Source organism: Anneissia japonica, unplaced genomic scaffold (assembly GCF_011630105.1).
Source record: "Anneissia japonica isolate Jap-2015-1 unplaced genomic scaffold, ASM1163010v1 scaffold288116_len470923_cov172, whole genome shotgun sequence".
Classification (NCBI taxonomy): domain Eukaryota; kingdom Metazoa; phylum Echinodermata; class Crinoidea; order Comatulida; family Comatulidae; genus Anneissia; species Anneissia japonica.
Window position 1 is genome coordinate 389,913 of NW_022724919.1, and position 10,183 is coordinate 400,095.

Below are 10,183 nucleotides of genomic sequence, written 5' to 3' on the forward strand. Positions count from 1 at the left end.
TATATATATTGATTTGTTTAAGCAATTGGTAAGTATATCGTGAATAAATATTGAATTGAATGAATAAATGAATGAAAACCATATTGGATTCGATATGCGTACGTTATTATGAGTGAATAATATTCACTCATAATAGCGTACGCATAGAGTTATTTTTTGTGATAAAGATTAGCCGGGAATCTTAAATGTTTACATTTTATCCAGTAATTCAGTGCTAGTCCAGTACGTTGGTATAGTTTCCATACTAATGAAAATCGAAGCTGCAAACGATCCAAACGGCTCTGCCCGCTAAACCCAGTTGGTCAATTTGCACACCCTTCAAGGCCCTCCCCCTTGTTACGGCCCAGCAGTAATGATACTTGTCCTTTGAGAAATTGTGTGTGTTCTGCTTGAGTGATTGTCTAATGGGCTAATAAGGACAACATTTTTTATATGAATATAAAAAAAAATAAAATGATAATGTCAGTATTTTTTTTTTATTTATAAAAATTCTACATTACTATGAAATAATAATTTAAATAATAATAAAAACAAAAATAAAATTCCATTAAAAATGAGTCGGGATATCCAGCTTTATGACCATCTCAGATGATAGCGTACTAGTTCTGCATTGACACTTTGGTTGTTTTTCTAATCGTCTAATCGTTTCTTTCCGAGACCGTACTTAGGCGCGCCTACTAACGATTATTTTACCTTTGTGTAGGCTAATGCAAATAGATAGGCCTACGTACACCTGGGTCATAAGTTGTCTTTACTCTTTATGCTGAATCATGGGGAAACTCAAAGTTGACATGATTTATATACTGATATGCATATATTTGTCATTAATTTTTTCACCTTTAGGTTACGTGTATTATGAGGATGTGTAGTTTATGGGGCGCGCTATCGCTCAACATTCGGTTCTTGCACTGCATGTCGATTAAAATCTTATTGCAGCGAGTTTCATGGCCTGTGATTGGCCATGATAATGGTAATGTTAAACAACAAGCATATTTTAGGTTTAGATAAAGGTAAGGCTAGGCTTGATAAGTTTGATAATGCTTACTTATATTGGCAAAGCTTCATTGGAACCAGAGGCGGATCCATTTTACTTTTTTTTTTTAATTATTCAAAAAGGGGAGGGCGGGTCTTCCCCCTCCCCCAATCCGCCTTGGAAACGCAGATCAATACATTCATGAATGAATGACTAAGCATGTAACCTAATGCCAGCTAATGAAATGCACGTACGCAAATTAATGACGATTTATGCATAAACCTAAACCTCCCCCCCCCCCACGTCGGGGAAAAAGTGTGTTGATTATGGTATTCTTTATTTAAAAAAGATAATTTGATAGAAAACCATGCAAGTTAAGAGGCCCTTGTCGGATGTGATGTTAAATTTCGCGATATTATGCATATTTACATCATACCTACGTTATATAATAAATAGTCATCTAATCAATCATGTCCTTTAAATATTTAAGAAAGGTTTTGATGTTCTACCCTGTGTACACTTTTTTCACAGTAGGAATGTTTGAGAACGTTCCCTGTAAGTAGGGGCAAATATATTTACTCGATGTTAAATCAACAAGAGCGACCGCTCACCGGCCGCGCGTTCCTCCACGCTTAAATACGGTACAGGCACAAGTCATTATATTGGGTTTTTTGGAAGAGCTTTTTAAATTTTTAAATAATTAGAATGTTTAGTTGTATAATTGTTTTTTTAATAATTAGAATGTTCATTTGTACAAAATTAAAATGTCTTAAAATTGAAAAGAAAAAAAAAATGTTGAATACCAATACGCGATTCGAACTCACGACCTTTGGTTCTTTAGAAAACATCCTTAAACGGCCGCATCCATGCCGCGTGTATTATTGAGTAGTAATGGTGGTAATTTACAGTCCTTGCTGAGACCCCTGTTTAGTTTTGTAGGTGTAGAGGGAACCGTGGGGTCCAACCTAAAAAAGGGGCGATGAAAGTTTGTTGGAAATCACCTCTAGTTTGTGTGTACAGAATTGCCTGCAAGTTCTGGTAACAAGAACAACAAGAACAGAAAATAGGTAATTATTCTGATCGATGTGGGTACATAGATCGGTATTTTAGGACTTCCGGGCTTTTATTTTACCAATCGATATATTATCATAATATACGGTTGTAAAATTAGGTAACAGCCGTTAACCTGGTTAATACAAACACGGGACATTTACAAGTAAAACACTAATTTTCTAGCATAGTGCTATTCTTTGAACGCAAGTGGCCAAAACATTAGTTTTTTTTTTAAATATGCGTAATAACAAATTCAAGTGACATCTTGTTGTCGTCCTTTATATCCAGGCAAACTTTACCCTGGATACGCAGCCCTGAAATAATAACCACGACCGATCATGTATATTTAGCAGAATGGATGTATGATTAGGCCTATGATAGCGTAATGAAATGTATTCCAATGTGAGAAAGAAGCGTATTCAGATTGTAACAGCATGTAAATGACATCGGCAATTTGGGGTTTGTTTTGTTTAGACCTCCATGATTTAATCCAATCCAATCTACCACTGGAATCGAATTTTTTTATGATCGGAAAGCAAATCTATGGCGTATCATGATTATTGAAAAGTTGAGCGCTGAATGGAAATATCTCTGGGACAACCCTAGGCCTATTAACTTGGGGGAAGGGAATCCCTATTAGGCCTAAGGGGACACTTTGCAGCTATGAAACGACAGAAAGTATATCTTTTAGCAATACTACTTGAGTAGTGTACCCTTGTTCAGGGGACACTTTTTTGGTCTCGAAGGTGTCCCCTTAATAGGGGTTTTACTGTAGGAATATTACATCCACTGAACTTGACGCAAGCCACAACACTAACAGGCCCGTAGGCAGGGGGTGCAGAGGGTGCGGACGCACCCCCCCCCAAATTCCAAAAGGTCCACTTTTTAAAACCTATGATTTCACAAAATCGTTCCTAATTATCACAAAATGCTATAGCATGTATTGCATTATACATTTGCCAGCTTATCTAACCGTTGATTTTTAATAATGTGGCATGAAATTTGTTTGAAATTGATCGTCTCCGGTGATTGCAGATTGATCTATATAATATGAAGAATGTTATCTATAGGCCTGCAGATGTACAGGACATAATAACGTTACTTTTTCAGGTCCCAAAACACCCAAATTAATGAAAATTTGAATGAAATATTCATGAATTATGTGTTTGAGTAATCTATTATGTAAGACCCTCAAAATGCTACTTTGTCGCTTTTCTCACAAACCCCCTCCAGGCCTCTGCCCCTGGACCACCAAATTTCAAAAAGTCCACTTTTTCAAACCTGTTATTTCACTAAAATCGTTCCTAATTATCGCAAAATGCTATAGTATGCATTACATATTTTTGCCCGCTCTTCTACCCGTTGATTTTTAATAATGTGCTACGAAATCTGTTGGAAATTGGAGGAGGAACAAGTGGCCCCATACACTGGATCCGCGCCTGTTAACGAACACTTGGTAATTCCCCTACTACGATTTTAGTGAAATAAAAAATACACAAACCCCGAGGCGGATAAAATTGACAGGTTTAATCTATGATTGTTTTGTCAATTTTATCTGCCTCGGGGTTTGTGTATTGTTTATGAGCAGTATACTCAACACAATTTCCAACCGAGTGCATGGACTGTCACATAATAAGGGGAAGGGGCGGTTTCAATTCTCTGATTGAATGATGTCATATAATTTAAACAATAACTGATTATTTTCTTTCGTAAGATTAAATACATTATTATATCGTACAGATTATCAGGTTATTTTTAGTTGTAATTTATTTTTTATTGTCTATTTATCAAAACTTATTTAACCCTATTTTAAAAATGGACTAGTCATGATTGTTAGTTCATACCTGGCATCTTGATAGCAAATCATTTCAACTTTAATTAAACCAGGATTTTTATGATGCTGGGAATCAGTTAACTGAAACTGCAGAACGATCGTCAACATTGAAAGGTAAGCAATTCAGACTTTTTACAATGGGGTTGGTAGGGGTGGAGTGGGGGAGGTGAGGAGGAGCACTAATTAATGAGTTAATTATAGAGAAGTCAGGCCCGTAGCCAGGTTCTTCCGGGGAGGGGGGAGGGGGAAGAACCTGTTAGCGGGTTATGTTAGAAGTTTACCACGAGATAGAAATAATGCAACCGTGGGACAAATAGAGCTTTCGTTACTTCAGAGAAAGGTTATCCCATTTGGTGCATGAACCTTAATGCACAATGGTAAGACGTATCGCCGGGACACAGCAGGAGAGAAAGGGGTGGGTAGGAGCAGGTTGACCCACTAATTCAACTCTCCCTCCCCCTCCCCGCTGATCAAAGTCGTCCCGGGCCCTCATTGAAAAAGTTCGAAGGCCCGAAAAAATTACTTAAGCATTGTACGGTAACACTTGGCAGTGCATAGGCCATCAACTACAAGTCTCCATCTCACACGGTTCTGCGCAATTCCTTCCACCTCCGACCAGTTGTATCCAGCACTTTTCACTTTTTTCTAGTTCTCTCCTCCATGTGTTACTTGGTCGTCCTCTTTTTCTTTTTTCCTAACAACAACAAAGATAATCGATTTCATTATCAAATATACACTTCATCCATTTTCCCCCCAGCACTGCATCATTAAATGGCAAACGTTACAAAACATTATCCTAAGCCTAATGTGAAGAAAGGCAATTTCAGTGCATTTTTGTGGTGCATTAACAACTACCTATGACAATGAAATATAATGGTTTGTTTGATAAAGTGAAAGGCCTACACTCCTCTTGTTATCTCCGATCAGCAATAAAAACTGGAAAAATGCAAGTAGGGTTTTAAAGTATTAGTGATAGTAAATGTCGAATTCACAATAAAGTTTATTTTTAGATACACATTTTTTACCCTATATATATATTATATATATATGTATATATTATATGTATGTGTATATATATATATATATATATGTATATGTATGTGTATATATGTATATGTATGTATATATATATATATGTATGTATATGTATACTTATATAAAAACAATTACAAAAAAATAGCAAAGAGCTAAATATGTTTGTATTACAAAATAGAAAAAAAAATATATCCAAAAAGTAGAAAAATGTATAAATATAACAGTAGAAAAATATACATCAAATTTAATCCGCCACAGTTCAATATAACACTTGACATAGCATATCATTTTGTTTCACAAATGACTAATTCCAAATGTAAAGCGAAATATATTTTTATTCGAAAGATTTTTTTTATTCAATAGTTTTACACCCTGTCACATCAACTACATTTTACTGTAAATTTTGTAGTTAACCTTCAGAGAACTTTATTTTTTTAAATGGTCTAATTAAGTATCTTATTGTTTTCGTTAAATTAGATGGCGTTTAAATGTGATTATATACGCTAGTTTGAAGGTTTATTGTAAGCCAATCAGTTACACTTACATCTTCATGGTTAGTAGCATAAAGAGAACTAGATCGTCGCTCCATAATGAGTGCCTACCTCCACCCTATTATATGCCTAAATACAGAATTTACAAATGCAGGTGATTCCATTTTTTCCCCTTCATGTGCGAGGGTGGTGGGTTTCAAGGAAACTTTACAGACGCGCGTATAACGACGTCAATCAACATTTGGTTGATCAACTCAAAAAGGGAACTTGTAATGTTCGTTACAAAATGAAAGAAAAAAATCTCTACTTTATAATGATAATAATAGATCAATTTATAAAGGGCAAAGAAACAAGGTCTCAAGCACCAAAAAATAATAGGATATCCTTCAAAAAAGCTTAACCCCCCCCCCCCCCCCCAACCACCCCCACCCACATCTAGATGTCCCTCCCCCTAATGTCTACAGGAAATTAGCTAAGCCAAAAATGTATACTCAAGTGATTGCTAGCTAACTCTTAGGCCTAATCATCGCGGCCCCAACTTACTGTAAGCCCTAACCATCATAAACAGACGATAGAAAGATTTACACATTCGATCTTAATCAGTAGTATAGGGCCTGCTTACAGCTTTGGGACTAGGCACGTAGCAGGAGTCTTGGGCCGGGGCAGGAGGTCGGGGAAAATGTAGTAATTTTTCCGATTAGTAATTTATGACCCGGTGTGATACCCTCCCTAACAATATAGAAAACAATACGACATATCTTAACGGAATATATAATATTAGGCCTACACACGTGTGTTTGAAACTAAATATAAGCACTTTCATTATTTTGTTTTATTTATTACAACCATATTCTTTCACCATCAATACACATGCAAAGAATTATTACTGTATTTTTTTTTTCACCTTTTAGAATAGACCAATGAGGTCTTTCTTTAATGGTAAAACGATCTATCTTAAATTTCCTTTGTGTTTGATGTGGGACTTTTCTATTAAATCAAATTTATTTTTTATTACAAGTGTTTATGATTTATACATTTTTATCATTATTGAAATTGCAATATACGGTACCTCAATTGACAATTCGCGTACCGTTGTCGATGTAGTTTGTGGCTGGGAAGAATAAGCCACAGGCTGGTCTTCCTCTCTGCAGTCAGTCGTCTCAGGTCTATCTGGTATTGTTGTTACTGTTGTAAATCTGTGCAAACAACCTCCCGGTACTGACTCCCTGTACCAAGTTTGCACCGTGGGCGGTCGAATTATGACTTCGCATCCTATCTCTTCTTAACGATTTTTTTTTACAGTAGAAGCATAATGTTCTCCCCTTCGACGACATTGGAGCGATCCTTTATTGCTCTAAAAACTAATACGAGAAGGTGTAAAACGCGAATTGCCGGCCTGGGAATGAGATGCAATGGCGGATCCAAGAATTTGAAATATAGGGGGCCTAGGGAGGAACTTTGACGGATGGAGGGTCTATACCAGCGTCCGCAAACGTTTTACTTCACGGCCTATTTACGAGTCCAGGCACCAAGCCGCGGCCCACTAGCAGCCCAGCCGCGCCAGGGACCAACATACCAAATCTTGGCAAGAACTTTTGATCATGAAGCCTCCATGTATACAATATATTGACATCATTATCTGTTCCCTCAGTGATAAAATTTCATTGGATACAAATTAGATATTATTAAATAAATAATACCATACATTTGTGCCCCCCCCCCCTCCACAATGTATTCATTGTTTGTTTTTTTTTCTACCATGATTCAACCAAACACGGTTCAGCCAAACGCGTTATAGCTTTCTCCTTCTTCCAAAACTTTTAAGCACACTCTGTTACACCGCAACTTTGAAAGAATACCTTACTATACAGGTATTATGTTTAGTAATAGAGTATCCACATGGGCATTCAGTTGTCAAGAAATGTGTGGTGTTGTTTACTGTGTGATCTTTCTAGGACAGGTCTTATGATTATTTTTATCTTCAAAAATGTTTCGCGGCCGGAGAATAGGGATCTGTGCGGCTTAGGTCAAAGACGCTACAAAAAATCCAATGCGATGTCCCGCAGCCTCTATACCTCATGTATACATCAGACATGTATCACTCACAATTATTTCGCTCTAGCTTTGTGGACATTTTTTGAAGTGGAAAAGGAGGTGCAGGGTGTTGCGATATCTGATCATATGATTATCTTCCTTTTTTTCTTTTCTGTATTTTTCTCTTCTCATTTTTCCTACTTTTTTCTTTCCTTTTTTTCCCCTTCGTTCTCTTTCCCTTCCTCTCCCCTCTTTTTCTCTCCTCTCCTTACCCACAATGGTAAAATCCCTCATTAGGGGCAGTCTTGCTTTCCCCCCCCCCCCCTCGCTTGTTACGCCACTGATAGAAACCATTTCTCCCCATCCTTACTATTGGGGCGTGTTTATCATCAGTCTGCACACAATGCAATCTAACGAACGATTGCTGTGTATACAATGTCATTTTTATTTTAAGGCTTCGATTACCGGTTAGCTGAGCTGCAATATGGGAGATCAAGTCTTGGACATCGATTTGGTTGTCAAGATACTGAGGCGGCAAAAAGAGCTTAGGCTTTCCTCTAACATAAGCAGAAAATACGATGAACGCCTCGACTTCACGCAACCGGATGTGCTATGCGAATTACAGGTATTGAATGGCCTATAAATTGACAAAATATTCCACAATATCTAATATAACTGCCTTGGGCAAACTGTTGTATGCCAGTCATGATGTGCATATATTAAGTATGGTCATGATGTGGTGTCATATTGATTTTGTCAAATAAAATGTGACATAGTTTGTCACAGGACTTTAAGGTATATTTACGCGCGCGTATGTATTAATTAGTTATGGGCACAGGTGAACTATAAGGCTCTGTCCATTACGTAAAATATAAATGAGATATGGATGCCCATATTTGGGTGTAATATGACATCGTCACGTCCATATATGGACACATCAAACAAATTTGTCGCATATAATTTAATCGTGAACAAAACTTTAAGCATATTATTATTGTGATGTGCAAGTGAGGTTATTAAATCAATAAATAGCGGAAAATTAATTTATGCACAGTTACCAAGTGTTTTAAATATGTAGGCATATAATATGGATGTGCTTTTATTTTTAAATTGATAATTATCTCTCAACAGAAATATACGTAAAAGATACATGTATGTTTAATATATTGCTCATAGCAACGATTTGATAATATTATACGCATTGATAACGCACGTCCTATCAATGTAAGGCAGAAAAACTTAGGCCCTATAGATAACTCTTATTTAGTAAATACAGTAATACAGTACATCGACAATAATGATGGTTGGCATATGAAAATGTATTTAACCAAATATGGAAATGGAACAAAAAGAACAGATTGATTGACGTGTTGCCCAAAATATTTGACAAAATAAAACATCTACTTTAGTAGCCTGTAGAATTAAGAAACTCAAAAGTACTGTACCCAAATGAAGTCATTGTTATTGTATATTATGCATGTGGGCCCCGCTTCCCAAACTTCTTTCTCATGGACACAATTTGTGATTTTCCAGACAAGCCGCGACCCATGTAATATTAAATATCATAGTAAATTGCTCTATAAGATCTAAAAAATGTGATGCTTTAAGATATTAGTATTTGTGTTTTTTGCTTACTAATGATTGTCCTTTTGAGAAAACAGTGGCGGATACAGGTAGGCCTATTCGTAATAGAGGGTACCCAAAAATGAATTTTCATAAATACTGGGCACCTCAGCCCCACCGGTTGGGGTGCAGGTGAGAAATGTTATGATTATTGCATCCGTAGATGGCCGGAAATGGCACTTTCAGATTGAATTTGAATACAAGTTTCTACATTAGGCCTATTTGTTTTTGATTGGAGGGTGGGATGGGGGGGGGGCTGTCTCTTATACACATCTAGATGTGAAAAAAAAAAAAAAAAAAAAAAACAACTTTTAATATTTAAAACGAAAATATAATCTCCCTTTTTGCAGAAAATATTTACAAGCTTTGAATTATGCAGTTGGTGAACTTAAACCTAAATTTTAACCGTGTGGTTACCAGTGGCGTATACAGGATTAAGGAAGGGAGTGCTGAATCAAAGGAGGGTGCACACCACTGTCACAAGCTCTGTTTGTGTTTTTCAACCAATGAAATGACTACGAGTACAACTTGTTGCAATTCACACCAGATTATCCATTTAATCGTCGAAGTTTTAAGAATTTTGAGACTTATAGATACCCAAAAAGAGCACTTGAATAGTACAAAATCTACGATATCCACCTGAGCCCCACTATGGTTGTGAGGCGCAGATGAGTAAATTTTAAGAAATTGAGATTTTTTAGATGCCCGAAAACGGCACTTGGATATGCCTATTTAAAATTTTTCAAAAACTACTATCCACCCCAGCTCGTGGTTGAGGCTGAGGTAAGACAATTATAAGAATTTGAGGCTTTTAGATGCCGGAAAATTGCACTTTAGTACCAAAAAAAAAATAAAAAAAAAAAAAAAAAAAAAAAAAAAATCAACGAAAATAACTATATCCACCTGAGCCCCATCATGGTTGAAGCTTGTGAAGGATGGTGCTCTGAGCACCCATACTGGATACGCCACTGACTACTATATAACCTTTTCAACCAAAATGACAGGGGCTTTTTGGTATATTAGGCCTATTGCAAAAGTTTAAAATTCGAAATTCATTTGTATAATGTTATTTTTAGGTCACCTGACAGTACTTTTTGGTTTTAAGTTTATTTCTATAAATTGTTTTGAACAGTTGAAAGC

The 10,183-nt window shown here is 36.4% G+C and overlaps 1 long non-coding RNA gene across 2 annotated transcripts; it reads left to right on the forward strand.

The window, feature by feature from the left end:
• The first annotated feature begins 3,762 nt into the window (after positions 1-3,762).
• LOC117112626 lies at positions 3,763-9,910 on the forward strand. 2 transcript variants are annotated; one of them, XR_004446067.1, is made up of 3 exons: positions 3,775-3,974; positions 7,875-8,045; positions 9,394-9,910. It is a non-coding gene; the product is annotated as an uncharacterized LOC117112626 (long non-coding RNA). The 2 variants fall into 2 exon arrangements; XR_004446066.1 differs by lacking the exon at positions 9,394-9,910 and having other exon boundaries at positions 3,763-3,974.
• The last annotated feature ends 273 nt before the right edge of the window (positions 9,911-10,183 follow it).